Below are 14,927 nucleotides of genomic sequence, written 5' to 3'. Positions count from 1 at the left end.
AAGAAATATAGCAGACCCAACTCTTGCAATCCCATATAATTCTGCCTCTCCATCCTCTCCAACTTTATGTGCAAATTTTTTTTTTAAAAAAAAAGATGTTTTCTGTTTTTACAATCTCACTAATCAATCTGCTCCATTCTGGCTCCCATCCCTATAACAGCCATAAAATAGTTATCAAACTCATTAGTTATCACTTTCCCGATATTGTTAACTCAATGCATTTTACTTGTTGTGGAATATAAGACTACTAACCACTGGCACTCTTGAAACATTGTTCTTCTTTGCCATTCATGACATAATTCCCCTTTTTCTACCACCACTTTAGCAGCTCCTTCTTCGTCTCCTTGGCAGGCTGAGTTTCTTCCCCACGTCATTAAGTGTAGGAGTTCCTCAGGGTTGGCCCTCTGCCCTCCTTTCTTCTCATTCTCTACTCTCGGGTTAAGTAATCTCATCCAAGTCCATGGTTTCAATTACAAAACATTAATAGCCCTGGGGAAGACTTTCAAGCCCAACTGCTTACACAAATCTATCCTTATATTGACATAACAAAGGCATATCAAAGAGGACCTTCGCAAAACTGAACTCTTGATTTTTCTCTCCAGATTTGGTATATTTCTTTCTTTTTTTTTTAGACGGAGTCTCACCCTGTCACCCAGGCTGGAGTGCAGTGGTGCGATCTTGGTTCACTGCAACCTCCACCTCCCGGGTTCAAGCAGTTCTCTGCGTCATCCTCCCGAGTAGCTGGGATAACAGGTGCTCGCCACCACGCCCGGCTAATTTTTGTATTTTTAGTAGAGACGAGGGTTCACCATCTTGGGCAGGTTGGTCTTGAACTCATGACCTCGTGATCCACCCGCCTTGGTGTCCCAAAGTGTTGGGATTACAGGTGTGAGCCACTGTGCTCGGCCAAATTTGGTATATTTCTAAGTTTTCCTATATTTCTTGAGGATTTCCACACCAGTTACACAAATTAGAAAACTCAAAGTCCTTTCTTTCATTCTACTAAATTCATCACCAGATATATTATATGTCCTAAGATTATCCTTTTCTCATCTCTATCATCTTCCTAGGCCAAACTATACCATTCCTTGCCTGGATTACTGAAATGAATGTCTTCTTTTTTCTTGAGCCAAATCTAGACTATTGCCTGGTTTTGTATGCTCTGTAAGCTTAGTTTTTGTACTTTAAATAAAAATGGTTTAAAAATAGTTTAAACAATCAAAATAAGTCTAATATTTTGTGACACGTTAAATTTATATGGAGCTCAAATTTCAGTATTTATAAAGTTTTAACAACACATATACACTCATTTATTTATAGACTATATATTTTTGCATTCTTGCTACTGAGTTGAGTGATGGAAATACATGGTGCTCTCATCACCTCAAATACCATAAATTCCAGTAATCCAGTTATAACAGCATTCTGAGTACCATATTGTTTTTAATTATCATATCTACCCACCATTGCAAAATAAGAAAAGAAGAGAAAAGTAAACTGAATGACACACTTTTAAGGCATAATGCAGTGTGGATTATTTTGTTTTTAAGTTATGTGACCGAAAACTATTTTTATTATATAATGACACTATAACTTTGATATTAATAAAAGAATACAATACATGTCTGAAAAACAAGACTAAGAACTCATCCCAGTATTCCCACTTGACAGAAAAACAATGATGAGAAAAAGTAGAAAATGTAAAACAAAATATTTCACGAAGACAGATTTTATAAACAAAAATAATTAACAATGAAACTCAGTAAAAAAAGATTCTAAGCAGTTCATCAGTTAGCTAAGTAAGGAAAGAGATTTGCTGATGGTATTTAATGCCCCATCCCATAAAGAGAAACTCTATCCCCTCCCAAGTGAAGATTCACTCCTCTCATTAGCAGAGCTGTAGTACAAAATTATACCCAATTAGTACTGTTATTATCTTTTAAAACTTTTATCAATAAAAATTGTAGATATTTATTTCCTTGCTTATAAGTACTACCTAAATAATAGACTCAATTTATCTTTTAACTTGCAAGGCCTAAAATATTTATTTTCTGGCCTTTTACAATGCTTGCTGATACCTAGACTAACTTCGTCCCCTTCTAATATTTCTCTATACTGAACAAGATGGATACATTTGAAATATCTATCAGCTTAAAATACTTCATAGGATTCCCAGTACCCTTAGAACTAAGACTGGCATTCTTAAAATACTCTTCTTTACTTTTCAATTATCATTTTGTACCATATTACTTAGTGCTTGATTTCAATTATACTAGACTTCCAATTATTCTTAGTCAACATGTTCTATGCTGCCTCAGGGCATTTATACCTACAGTTCCTTCTGCATGAAATGCTATTTTCCCTCCTCTTACTTATTTACTATTATCAGAGTTTAGAGCTAAAGTAAACTGTCAATACTTTAGAGAAAATTTTTCTTATATATCTGACTTGGTCAACTGCCCCACATTCATACACAGTATTTGATTGTGTAATACAAGTGTCTCGTATTTCTATGATCATATTATAATGAAAATTCACATTTATTTCTGTGCATTTTTGATTGATGGCTATCTCTCTTACTTCTTTGGAAAACTAAAACACAATTTGAACCTTAAGGGTACTAAAACTATTCTTTGTAGCATTTTCACAAGTGAAGGTTTAACTTTGTGTATTAAGTTATGAAAACCTTTTATTCATTTTTTTCTCTCCTGTCTTGCTTGTCTTACGGCAAGTCTTGTAGAATCTCTATTGCTGTTTTTAATGTATGTGCTCTCCTACCTCATAATTGTGGCATGAAAATTTTTATAGGGTAAACATGTTTTTCAAATTATTCCTTAGAGAGGTTATGTTTTCTTACAAACATGAAGGTCTGCACATAGTTTTGTATATTTATATAAACACACATTATATGCATAATTTAAAGAATCACTGAATCATCTCTAACTGAAGGAGTATGCCTGGCCTCTGTCATTATACATAGCTCTTAGAAGTAAACTATAGGAAGATAATGCATCATACCTGTGCCTAAAGAAAATCTGGGATCAGCAGTACAGTTTGGAGATTCAGGAACATCAATAATATTAATGGTCAAAACATGTCTAGACAGCCTAGTATCAACTATCAGAAGAAACCTTATTGGATCTGTTTCATAATTAAAAATTTTGGTAGCAGTGATGACACCAGAACCTATGAAACAGATAAGCCACAAATTATAATTACCATCAGTACATAGAAACATAACTTTTGTATCTTAAAACATTTTGGCATTACAGATTTTAACTTCTTTAAAAAGAACTTAAATTGGAGATTATGTTGTCAACCCAAAGTCACACAATTAACAAGCATCATCTGAATCTTTAGCTGAAGGAAAGGAGGAAAAAAAAAAGAAAGTTCTAAACATGTTTCAGCTGCCTCACAAGGAAAAAGATTCAAAATATACAAATGATAGAAAATATTAAATATTGACTTATTTTCTTTTCAAAATGTTTCAAGATTCAGACTTCTATTATTAGTAAACCATATATGTCTCTTGAAAGTTTTCATCGAAAATCATTTCCAGAGGTCACAGGACCATCAGTGACAGAGATAATATTATCATCACAGTACATGCCTACTTTTTATTAACAGAGGAAAAAAAGGTCATTTGTTTCTGTTCAATCTCATTAATTATTATGAGTTTATCCCAAAGTCATAAAATAGATTTGACATCATTTTTTGCTGGCACCTAGATAAACTGTATCACTGAGAATTCTGTTGTCAAAAGGGGCATACTGCCTTAAAAGGGATACTTTTATATGCTACTTATTGCAACAATAATCAATTCCCTACTAGGTTAGACTAAGACCTGGATGTAAAACAATTAGCTGATTTAAGTGAAGAAAAGAAAAGAAAGTAAGGTTGTGCCCCATTATCCATATAGAATATACTCCAAGACCCCCAGTAGATTTGTAAAACCAAAAGTATATATGTCAATATATATGTAAATAAATATATATGTAATAAATGTAATAAAAATATATGTAAATATATATATGTAAATAAAATATATATGTAAAACCATAGTATATATAGAACCCTGTATATGCTATGTTTTTTCCTATACATATATACATACCTATAATAAAGTTAAATTTATAAATTAGGCATGGTAAGAGATTAACAACAATAATAAAATAGAAGAATTATAACCATATACCCTAATAAACATCATGAGAATATGCTCTCTCTGAAAATATCTTATATTAATAAAAATAGGCCAGTCACAGTGGCTCATGCCTATAATACCAAAACTTTGAAAGGCTGAGGTGGAAGGATTGCTTGAGACCAGGAGTTCAATACCAGCCTGAGCAACATAGTATGACTCCATCTACACACACACACACAAACAAACAAATAAAAAATCAGCTGGGCATGGTGGCATGTGCCTGTAGTCCCAGCTACTTGGGAGGCTGAAGAGGGAGGATTGCTTGACACTAGGAGTTTGAGGCTGCAGTGAGCTACAATTGCACCACTCTACTCCAGCCTGGGCGACAGACTGTCTCAAAAAAAATAAATAACCTACGTGATTGTCTATGGGTAACTAAAACTAGGAAAGTGAAACCATGGTAAAAGGGCAGTACTGTATAGACGAAGAAAATAAAAATACAGACACTAGTACACTTTTTAAAATTTTTGTTATTATTAGCAATAATAGGTCCACTTAATCTGAGCATTCTTTAAATAATTTATATCAAGTTTTTAGCAAAGAAACAAACGTAATCATTGAGATTTTTTTTTTTTTTTTGAGATGACATTTAGCTCTTGTTGCCCAGGCTAGAGTGAAATGGTGCGATCTCAGCTCACCACAACGCCCCCCTCCTGAGTTCAAGTGATTCTCCTCAGTCTCCCCAGTAGCTGGGATTACACAGGCATGCACCACCATGCCCAGCTAATCTTGTATTTTTAGTAGAGATGGGATTTCTTCATGTTGGTCAGGCTGGTCTTGAACTCCCGACCTCAGGTGATCTACCCGCCTCAGCCTCCCAAAGTGCTGGGATTACAGACGTGAGCCACTGTGACTGACGAGATTCTTTCAGAAAGTCCTGAGTCACAAAAGCTACTGATTAGAGGAAGAATAAAAATATTCTTAATTTTGAGAAAGCCAGTAATATGCATAGGCAATACTTTATAAAACTATATATACTAACTTGTCTTAGCTAATGGATTTAATAGATACAAAATGTGAGTCTCACTGGAACAAATAAATTTCTTACACATTTTTGTAGAGTTTCCTTTTCAATCTTACAAAATAAGAATCAAGCAAAATCAAATCATAACAAAATGAATAACCCAATGCTGAATTTCTTCCAAACTGAAGTGCAGCTTATATGTCCCTTCTTAATAGCACAAGAAACAATCTCAAAATGCAACATTGGATCAAAGCTGGAGAAAACACAATAGGTTCAACCACTGAATGGTTATTGATTATGATGTCTTCTGTTAAGTCTCCTCCAGCCATATTAAAAGAACTAAAACTTGACTGAATAATCCTGTGGGCCTCCCTTCACTCCCAAGAAAGATTTTTTTACCCCTTATATTTGGTGTCAAGAATACTAATTTACTGACAATGTATCAAACAACTTGTAGCACAGCACAAACAGCTGGATTCATGTGGGGGCTAGAGGGATAGGCTAAGAAAGGAAGAATTTTCTACAATGTGATTGATATGATTTGTGTTCCCGCCCAAATCTCATGTCGAATTATAATCCCCAATGTTGACAGTGGAGCCTGGTGGGAGGTGATTGAATCATGGGGGTCGATTTTTCCTTTTGGTACTATTGTCATAATGGAGTTCTCAGAAGATCTGGTTGTTTAAAAGTATGTGGCACCTCCCCCTCTCTCTTCCTCTTCCTCCCGCTCTGGCCAGGTAAGACGTGCCTGCTTCCCCTTCACCTTCTGCAGTGATTTTAAGTTTCCTGAGGCCTCCCCAGAAGCCAAGCAGATGCTGCTCTGCTTCCTGGACAACCCGTGGAACCATGAGCCAATTAAATCTCTTTGATCTATCAATTACCCAGTCTCAGGTCTCTATTCATAGAAATGTGAGAATGGACTAATACAGTGATCCTAACTGGAACCTGTCTCTCCAGTGCTATATAGCACTACAACTTTGTAGATGAGTCACCGTAATAGCATCAGAAGGCTTTGGCATCTTAAAGAAACCAAAGATAGACTTTGGTTAATTTAAAGGACATTGCTAGGCTAGGTTTCAGAGGTTAACGTAGACTTTCCATTGGAATAGACATGAACAAGCCTTTGGAATTCAGCCCTATGAATGAACTCAAGCAATAACAGTAGAATAATTACTCAGCCAACCCACAGAATTTTAAGAGATAAAACAGTATTGTTTGAAGTCACTATGTTTTGAGGTGGTTTGTTATGCAGTACCAGAAAACAGATACAGGAGGCATGCAGATCTGGAGTTGGGTGAAGAATTAGAAATACAACTAAGAATTTATTATCATAGGGGCATCCATGTGTATATTACATCAAGAGGACCAACAACTGAATCAGGCATAGTCCTTGTGCTCAAGGGATTCAATCAGGGAAATAAAACTATTAAAGAAAAATGGTTTAAAAATACATAAGAGAAGCATTTTCCCTAATGTTGAGAATAGGGTAGATGCTGAACTAAGGAAACTATTTCTGAACTAATACAGGAAAGATGTGAATGAGTCGGTCAGGAGAAGGAGAATAGAGGAGGCAGAAGACATGATATGTGCAAAGGCTCAGGGGAGAAGAAAGTTTTGCATTGGGAGATGTATGTTTAGACTAAAATATAGAACATACAATGGGGAATAGTATCTTTTCAGTCTGCAAAGATAAACAGGAGTCACATTTTAAAAAGAATTGTGTGTCAGTTTAAAGAACTTGGATTTTACTTTGGGGGAAAATAGAAAGTTAGCAAAGAATTACAGGTGGTATCACCTATATATAGACAGCAAAAAATTGTGGGAATATGATCCTGTTTGTGCATTAGTAAAATTACTTTCAGTGAAAATTGTGAAGGAATTCTGAAAGGAAGGAATCAAGTGAGAACGTTGGTGCAAAAATCTAGAAGAGGGGTGCTATGGTTTGGATGTTGTTTGTTTGTTCCCACCAAATCTCAAGTTGAAATTGATCCCCAGTGTGGTGGTGTTGGAAGGTAGGGTCTAGTGGGAGGTACTGGGGTCATTGGGGTAGATCTCTCATGCATGGCTTGGTGCCTTCTGTGTGTGAGCTCTCCTTTTCATGAGACTGGATTAGTTATGAGGGAATGGATTAGTTTCCAGAGGGTGGGTTGTTATAAAGCCAGGATGCAACTCAGATTTTTTTCGTCTTCACACATGCCTGCCTCCCCTTTGACTTTCTCTGCCATGATGTGATGCAGCATAAAAGCCCTCAGCAGATACCAAGCAGATGCTGGTGTCATACCTCTTGCACAGCCTCCATAAGTATGAGCCAAACTAACCTCTTTTCTTTACGAATAACCTAACCTCAGGAGTTCCTTCACAGCAACACAAAATACACTAAGACAAGAGCTTATAAGGATGTGACATGAGATAGTAATCATAGACATGCGATAAACATACCAAGGATTTAAAATCTATAGAATTCGGTGAATGACTGGAAGCAGAAGGTGTGATAGAAGGAGTCAGTAAGGCATGCCTGTCACAGAGTTTTCTGAAGGGTAGATGGCAGCAAGGCTACCATACATAATGGTGTTTATGATGTCTTGCAAAATAGTAGATGATGATTGGGGGCGAGAGTAGCTGAGGACTACATGCCTTAGTGTTTGACTGCATCTGCTCTGGAGAGAGCTGTTTTACATAATTCACACAGAGGTTATATTAGAAGCAGGTTTTTGGAGAAAATAATCTGTGCAGATTTGAAAAATTCAATTTAAAATATTTGAGAATATTTCTGTAAAGTAGATATATTGGTCTGAAGTTAAGTCATAGTGTTTGAGCTTTGTGTGTGTGTGTCTGTGTGTGTGTGTGTATATATATATATAAAATTCAGATAATCAGAATATATATTTAATTGTAGTTAAGGGATACATAGATGGGTTTGTAGTCAAGGGATAAATGTAAGGTGAACTGTGTAGAATATGGAGAGAAGAAAACCTAAGTAGACCTGAATAACACAAACATGTACAGAATAAATGGAGGAAAAATTTAAGAGGAAGAAGAGGAGGGGAAGGACGAAGAGATATAAGGGGAAAACTAGCAGAGTATAGTGCCATAAGAATAACAAAATGAGCATGTTTCAAAACCTAAGGAGTGGTTTTCACCTCTAAATTTTAAAGAGAGGTTACATATAAGACGAAGACTTAAATATGGCATTGTTTTTAACAATAAAAATATTGCTATGTATGGTGGCATGTCTTGTTGAAGTGACCTGTCACAGCTTTGTTCAAAAATAAATGGAAAGTGTAGGAGTAAGGAAAATGTAGAGAACTCTAAAAATATTTAACCAGTTAGATGAAATGCCAGATATTCTATAAAATGTCAAAAATAAGCCAGTAAAAGAAAAGAGACAGAGGGCAAGAGTGAATTTTATTAAGATAGGGAAGACTTATAAGATTAGTTGAAAGTTATTGAAAATAATCAATAGAGAAGAACATAAAATATAGGAAAAGGGGATAATCAGTATAGAAAGAAATATGAGGAGTGGGGATATGGAACTCAACCAAACTGAAAGGAATGAAAGTAGACAAAGGAAGGCATGAATCTTCTTTTACAGCAGAAGAGCAAAAGGAAGGAAATCATTGCAAAGAACTAACTATATATAGGAAATAGCCTAAGGAATTTCCCTCTTGATTGTTTATAATTTTCCTCAAATTTGTTAGTTGATTTTATCTGCCAAGAGAAAAGGTTTTAGGTGAATAAGAGATTTGAGATGAGACTGGAGAAATTCTAATATAACCAACTTGGCAAATTAAAGAGAGATCTAACTAGAGAAGTTTTGAAGAACTACCAAAAAGCATTTAGGGCCAAGCAAAATCTAGAGTGAACAAGCTGGCTCATGTGATTTTTTCCTAACAATATCCATAAGCTTAGGCACATCAATAATTGGGTCTCGAATTGGAGTTTTCATGGGTAAAGTTTACAGAAGAAGTACAGGACAAATTATTTGAAGATATTGTCCAGGAAGGGTTGAAAGACGGATCATACTGCCAGATACAGAAGTAAAGAGAAGTGGTGATGATAGAGAGCAAAAGAATAAATCAATGTATTGTTGACTTCAGAGATGAAGCGTCTATCCCTTGACTACAATTAAAATGTAGAGATGATAAAATGCATAGTAAGGATAACTGAATAAAAATACAAAGTAATATTGTTCTGGGTGCTGATGAAGTTCTGACTGCAGCCATGGCAGTGCATGGATGGAAGTAAATTTTCAAGTCACTGAGATTTAAGTAGAGAGATTTACACCAAATAAAGTAAAGGGCCTGAGAATTTGGAGAGCTGGAGAGGCCAAACTGTGAATATCAAAGTAGCCTAAAAGATGGTGGCCAGATCTGAGACAGCGAGAAACACTGTGAGTGATATATTCAAGTCGCCAGGACTCAACGGAGACTGATTAGTACGGTTTGGTAAGGAGCCAGATATACTGAGATTCAGTTGAGCAAGGGAGTTTCCAAAGAGGATCAGGGTAATGGTCAGGAATCAGCTTTGTGGAGTGAAAAGAATGCCGTCTCCCCACTTCCTGACCCAGAGATATGAGATGTGTGGGAGAATGAGTAACATCAGTTTGAGGCATGCTGTGGTCATCCCATAGGACAGCAAATTTCAGTTAAAGCCAAGAGGTAGGGAAATGTCACAAAATAGGTTGAGAAAGTAGGGGATTTTATTTGTCTATTTATTTACCATATAAAAGTCATGACCATTTCACAGGACACCACTGAAAGGCATGAGAACGCAAGAAGCTTGAGACATTAGTTTAAGGGGCACATATTTTCCATATAATCAGATTCAGATATTTCTATACTATTAGGTAAGTGTTATGTAAAAAGGATGGGAGATTCATCTGGGAGTCAGGCCAAGGTTTGTAGTATCACTTCTAGCAGAGGACAAACAGGAAAAAACATGCCCTGGGTCAGAATGGCAGGCAAACCAGCCGTTTGAGACGATGGGCCTTATTGCAGTCTAACTACCGGAAATCGGCAACTCTCCTACTAAAGGAAGGTTTCCAGTATCTGATCCTAGTCAGAGGGAAACAGTTGTTCAGATTTTATTCAAAATTTGGGGTTTCAAGCACAGTCCTGTAGACAGAGAAAAAGGAGCAGGTGAATCAACAGAAGTTGGAATTGACTTCTGTGGAAAAGAGTGAGCTTGTTCTATGTGTGTGGAGTTGTGTTCAGCCACTGGTAAATCATTCCAGTGAGGTGACACTGGGTGGTGAGTAAGACATAAAATTCTTTTTGTTTTAAAAACCATTTTGTTAAATTTATAAAAATCACGTCCAGCAATATTTTGACATTTTCTGAGAATGCCTCACAAATAAACACACACACATTTTTACAAATATCTGAAATGTACATAAAACGGTTATGCTACCTTATATCTCATTTCAGAATTAACATCTAATTAAAATTGTATATAACTGTAGAAATCATACACTGAGAAAAAAACATCGCAGTAAGAAAATAGGTTGATCTTATGTCAGAGGACATCAGAAACATCATTTGCGTTTGCAATTTAGCATTGGTTGGATTCTTAATTGTGAAAACAAATACTTTTTTGTTTGTTTTTTGTTTTAAATGTGAGACACTGTCCCACTTTTTCATTGAACCTACTGAGAGTCTACCATCCAGCCACCTGGTTAGGCACAGGATGATGTGAGGAGTACAATGTATTTGAGGAGTACAATGTATTTTCTGCTTTCGTGGACAGGCAGAAATGTATTTTCTGCCTTCGTGGACTAATTAATACTTCCCGAGAAGAAGTATAATACTTCTTCTTGGGAAAAATTCCAGTCCATGGTCAGTTATCAAGCACTGACAATATCAGGGTTGGTAGTCAGCAAACCAGGATTTGTTTTGGAGAAAACTAACGTAGAACTTCACCATCTTTCGCTATGTTCACAGATCAAACTCAGTTGATGCAACTATCCATCCTAAAGTGTGATCCCTCACTACCGTGGGCACTGCAATTCCCCACAAGCACTTTGGAAGAAAACAGGCAAAGTCAACCTAAAATTGGCTATAGTATTTTGGCTAGGGGTTCTTTTAAAAAGGGACACAATCTTAGCATTTAATTAGTTAATTTTTAATGTAATTTCAAATAATTAGATTATGAGCCAAGGATGATAAACAATGCAAGGTAAACAGAGCTACCGTATCATGATTTTATTTAGTGATACTGATCTAGTTTTTAAGCCACATGTATGTAAAACTTAATAAATGATATTATTTATGATGTTTGTCTTCACTGTACCAAAACTAAAACATTTTAAAACAAAAAATAAGTATTAATTATTTTTCTTGAAATTGGTACAAACATATCTGTCTTCATTTTATTATCTTTTTCGCCTTAAAGGAACAATTTTTGGCCAAACTTTTCAGATCTTGAATTTAGGACTGTTAAGAAATAACTTTGAAATGTGATGATGCTTAAAATAATTTTTGAAATTCAGTGATAGGGTAGAACTAGGTCAGGAAATTGAAATTTTTCTAATGGTATGAGACCTAGGAGACAAGGTGATTTACTTTATTATTTAAACCAAGGTTAATTTTTAGTTTTTAGTTCACTTTATTTATTTAAGCCAAGGTTAATGTTTAGCTTTCATTGTTTAAATGCACTAGAAAATTAAGTTTGCACAGGGATTGTTTTAAAATAAATAAAAGAGCTATGCTAACCCACAGATGACCTTTTTTGGTAGTATCCCTTTATTTTCATATAAAGTCTAATGTTTGAAAAGTTACTGTTATAAAGCAAAATTATCTCTTCCTATTCTAATATTATTATCATGTATTTCAAGCATGTACTTGAAAACAAGTATAAGAGAGGAAGGACATAAGAAAATCATATAGATAATGCATTTGCTTGACTGACTAACATAATCACTGCGTTTCATAATAACTGCTTATGGAATAATGGGAAGTTTTATAAAGTGCTGGCCTTGCATATATCTTAGAATGCCAGTTTAATAAAGTGTGTATACATGCATTACATACATAGATAGATGTAGAGATAGATGTATAGATAGATAATGGATACATCCTCTTTCCTATTTTTCAAAGAATATCTTTTTTCCTAAAAAGAATGAGATGACTCTCATGTCATTTTTATGAAAAAAATTTTATGTTTTCAGGAAACAACACTTGTGACAATGTTGTAATATCACAAATATGGGGCAAAGTGGGAATGGGAAGCGCTCTTAGAAATTGTGTTGAATTTATGTGACTATCTGCAGCAAATTTTGACCAAGAAATCTAATGTACCACTTGGGTTCAACAAAATAATTTTCTTTACAGTCTAAACCTTAAATGTGTTCTCACTCATATGTGGAAGCTAAAAAATAGTGATCTCATGGAAGTAATAAGTAGAACAGAGGATACTAGAGACAGGCAGAGATAGGAGGAAGGGAAGGAAGAATAGGGAGAGACTTGTTAAAAGCTACAAAATTGCAGCTAGGTAGAAGGAATAAGTTCTGGTGTTAAGCACTGGTACTAAGCACTGTAGTATGACTATAGTTAACAATAATATATACTTTCAAATAGCTAGAAGGAGGATATTGAATATTCCAGACACAAAGAAGTGATAAAGGTGTGAGATGATAGATATGCTAATTATTCTGATCTGATCACTACACATTATATGTGTGGAAACATTATGTACCCCATAAATATGTACAATTATTATCTGTCAATTTTAAAAATAAAATTAAAAAGTAATAACTATAAAGCAAATAAAAATATAAATGTCACGGTTACTTACTTGCATCGATGACAAAATCTTTTGTTTTATTCAGAAAACGGCAGACATCTCCCTTTCCAGCCACATCTTTATCATAAGCACGACTTAGCTGTGTTCCAGGAAGCATATTTTCAGGCAAATTCACTGGGTTAATTAAAATCTGAATTTCTGTTTTCATGTGTGAAAACACTGAAGAGATAACACAGAAAGACTTCTTAATACCAAGAAAAAATATAAAAGTGAACAATTTTATCAATAATCAATATTTTATCAATATTTCCATTTGTCTTGATACATTTCAAGCTGAAATCAGAGTAAAAAGTTTCATCTAAAACTGAGTAAGTTTTTTTCTTTAACATATCAATATTGTTTTTCAGTGATGAACTGTGTAGAACAAACTTGCAGGAAAGTACAAGTTTAGATCCCAACTTTAATATATCTTGAGTTTATTCTTTTGTTCAATATGAATTATTTCAAAAGAAAATTTTGCTAATTTCTTCCTTCAGTTTATTGACCATTTCAGTGAAATCATTTCGCATGCTCACATAAGCTATATTTTTAAATATGAAGTTTGTTGTGTTACAATTTAAAGTGCTAATTGAAAAAATCAAGGAAAAGACCTTTCTTCTTTAATTTGCTTAATTCTTTTCATTGCTTTTCTTTTTTAGAAAGAAAATGTCTGTTTTTGGTTTAGGTGTGAGTCATTGTAAATTACATTACGCCGTACCTCAATAGTGGAAAACAGAAATAGGCATATTCTAAAACTCATTCCCAGAATATGTAATATGACTAAAAGGAAATAATATATATAAGAAATGTCTAAAACAATAACACAAATGTGAAAAATATTAATAAACTGATAAATAGTATTTTATATGACTTTTTGTTATAAAATAAATATTTTTACATAGCAAATTACTCTACAAAAAGAAGACTCTTACGGAAAAAAAATTACCAAAAGTAGAATCCTGTCTAAAATAATCCAATATTAAGAATTGAGTTTTTTGTTCATTATTTAATATCACTTTCTCTCTCTCTGTCTCACACACACACACATACACACACACGCAAACAACAAGAATGAAAATGAGAAAGAAATATTGAATGAATTAAAAGGATCTCAAGTAGGGATTCAAATTCCATAATTAACAATTAGTTTCCTTAAAAGCAAATATCAAATTTACATAAACCTGTGCATACTAACAAAGTCTTGAAGATGTTCATATTTAGACCAGCTCCCCATTTGCCCTTAGCAACGTCTACAAACAAGTGCATGGCTTTGGCTATTTATACAAATTCAATCTTTACACAAATTAAGCCAACAAGTCAATACATTGTTACTCAATATTGAAGCCAATAGTTTTATTCTATTTAATTGAGTGATTATGCACATAGGTCATATTTCAGCTTCTGTTTCTGTTTCCCGTTTGTACCTGGTAAGAAGATTGTCAGCAAGGCTAGGATCATTACATAGCAACAATTTAAAACATAAGTCTTTAGAGTTGACGTGGAGTAACCTATGGAGAATTTTTGGCAAGAAGCTCAGGTGATTTAATTTTTAAACCCTGTTTACCTAATAGAAGCTGTTCTGCAAGTAGAATAAAGAATTATTTTTAATATGACCGCATACATATTTGCAAACCCTGAGATGATTTAGTATTATTTCTGAGTGCAACTAGTTGTATACTTACCATTCTACTGTTGGCTGAGTAACTCCAAAGTTAAACAAGACCCACTCTTAGGTCATTTGTAACCTAGCAAAGATAGTGGCTGGATAAAAATGGCTATGCCACAACAGAGTGGGTAGCATGTTTCAGTAAAATAACACGAAAGTTCAGAAAAGGAAGGAAACACTTTCAAAAGAGGACGAAAGAGAGAAACCTTCAAAGAAGTGGTGGCTTTTAAAAAATGAGGCTTTGAGGCTTTGAAGCACCAAAGTCTTGATAACAGCATCGTATTGGAAAAATAGTTTTCAGCGTGTTTCTCTCA

General features: G+C 34.6%; 1 long non-coding RNA gene across 1 annotated transcript; it reads right to left on the bottom strand.

Annotated features, from left to right (window-relative positions):
* Positions 1 to 98: 98 nt before the first annotated feature.
* Positions 99 to 14,201, bottom strand: LOC123572244 (uncharacterized). The gene is made up of 3 exons (XR_006696625.3): positions 14,143 to 14,201; positions 12,960 to 13,127; positions 99 to 3,186 (listed from the first exon to the last, which is right to left on the bottom strand). It is a non-coding gene; the product is annotated as an uncharacterized lncRNA (long non-coding RNA).
* Between the last annotated feature and the right edge of the window lie 726 nt (positions 14,202 to 14,927).

This window comes from Macaca fascicularis, chromosome 3, assembly GCF_037993035.2.
Source record: "Macaca fascicularis isolate 582-1 chromosome 3, T2T-MFA8v1.1".
In the NCBI taxonomy this organism is placed as follows: domain Eukaryota; kingdom Metazoa; phylum Chordata; class Mammalia; order Primates; family Cercopithecidae; genus Macaca; species Macaca fascicularis.
Note: the sequence above shows the minus strand (reverse complement) of the source record. Positions and strands in the feature narration are given on the sequence as shown.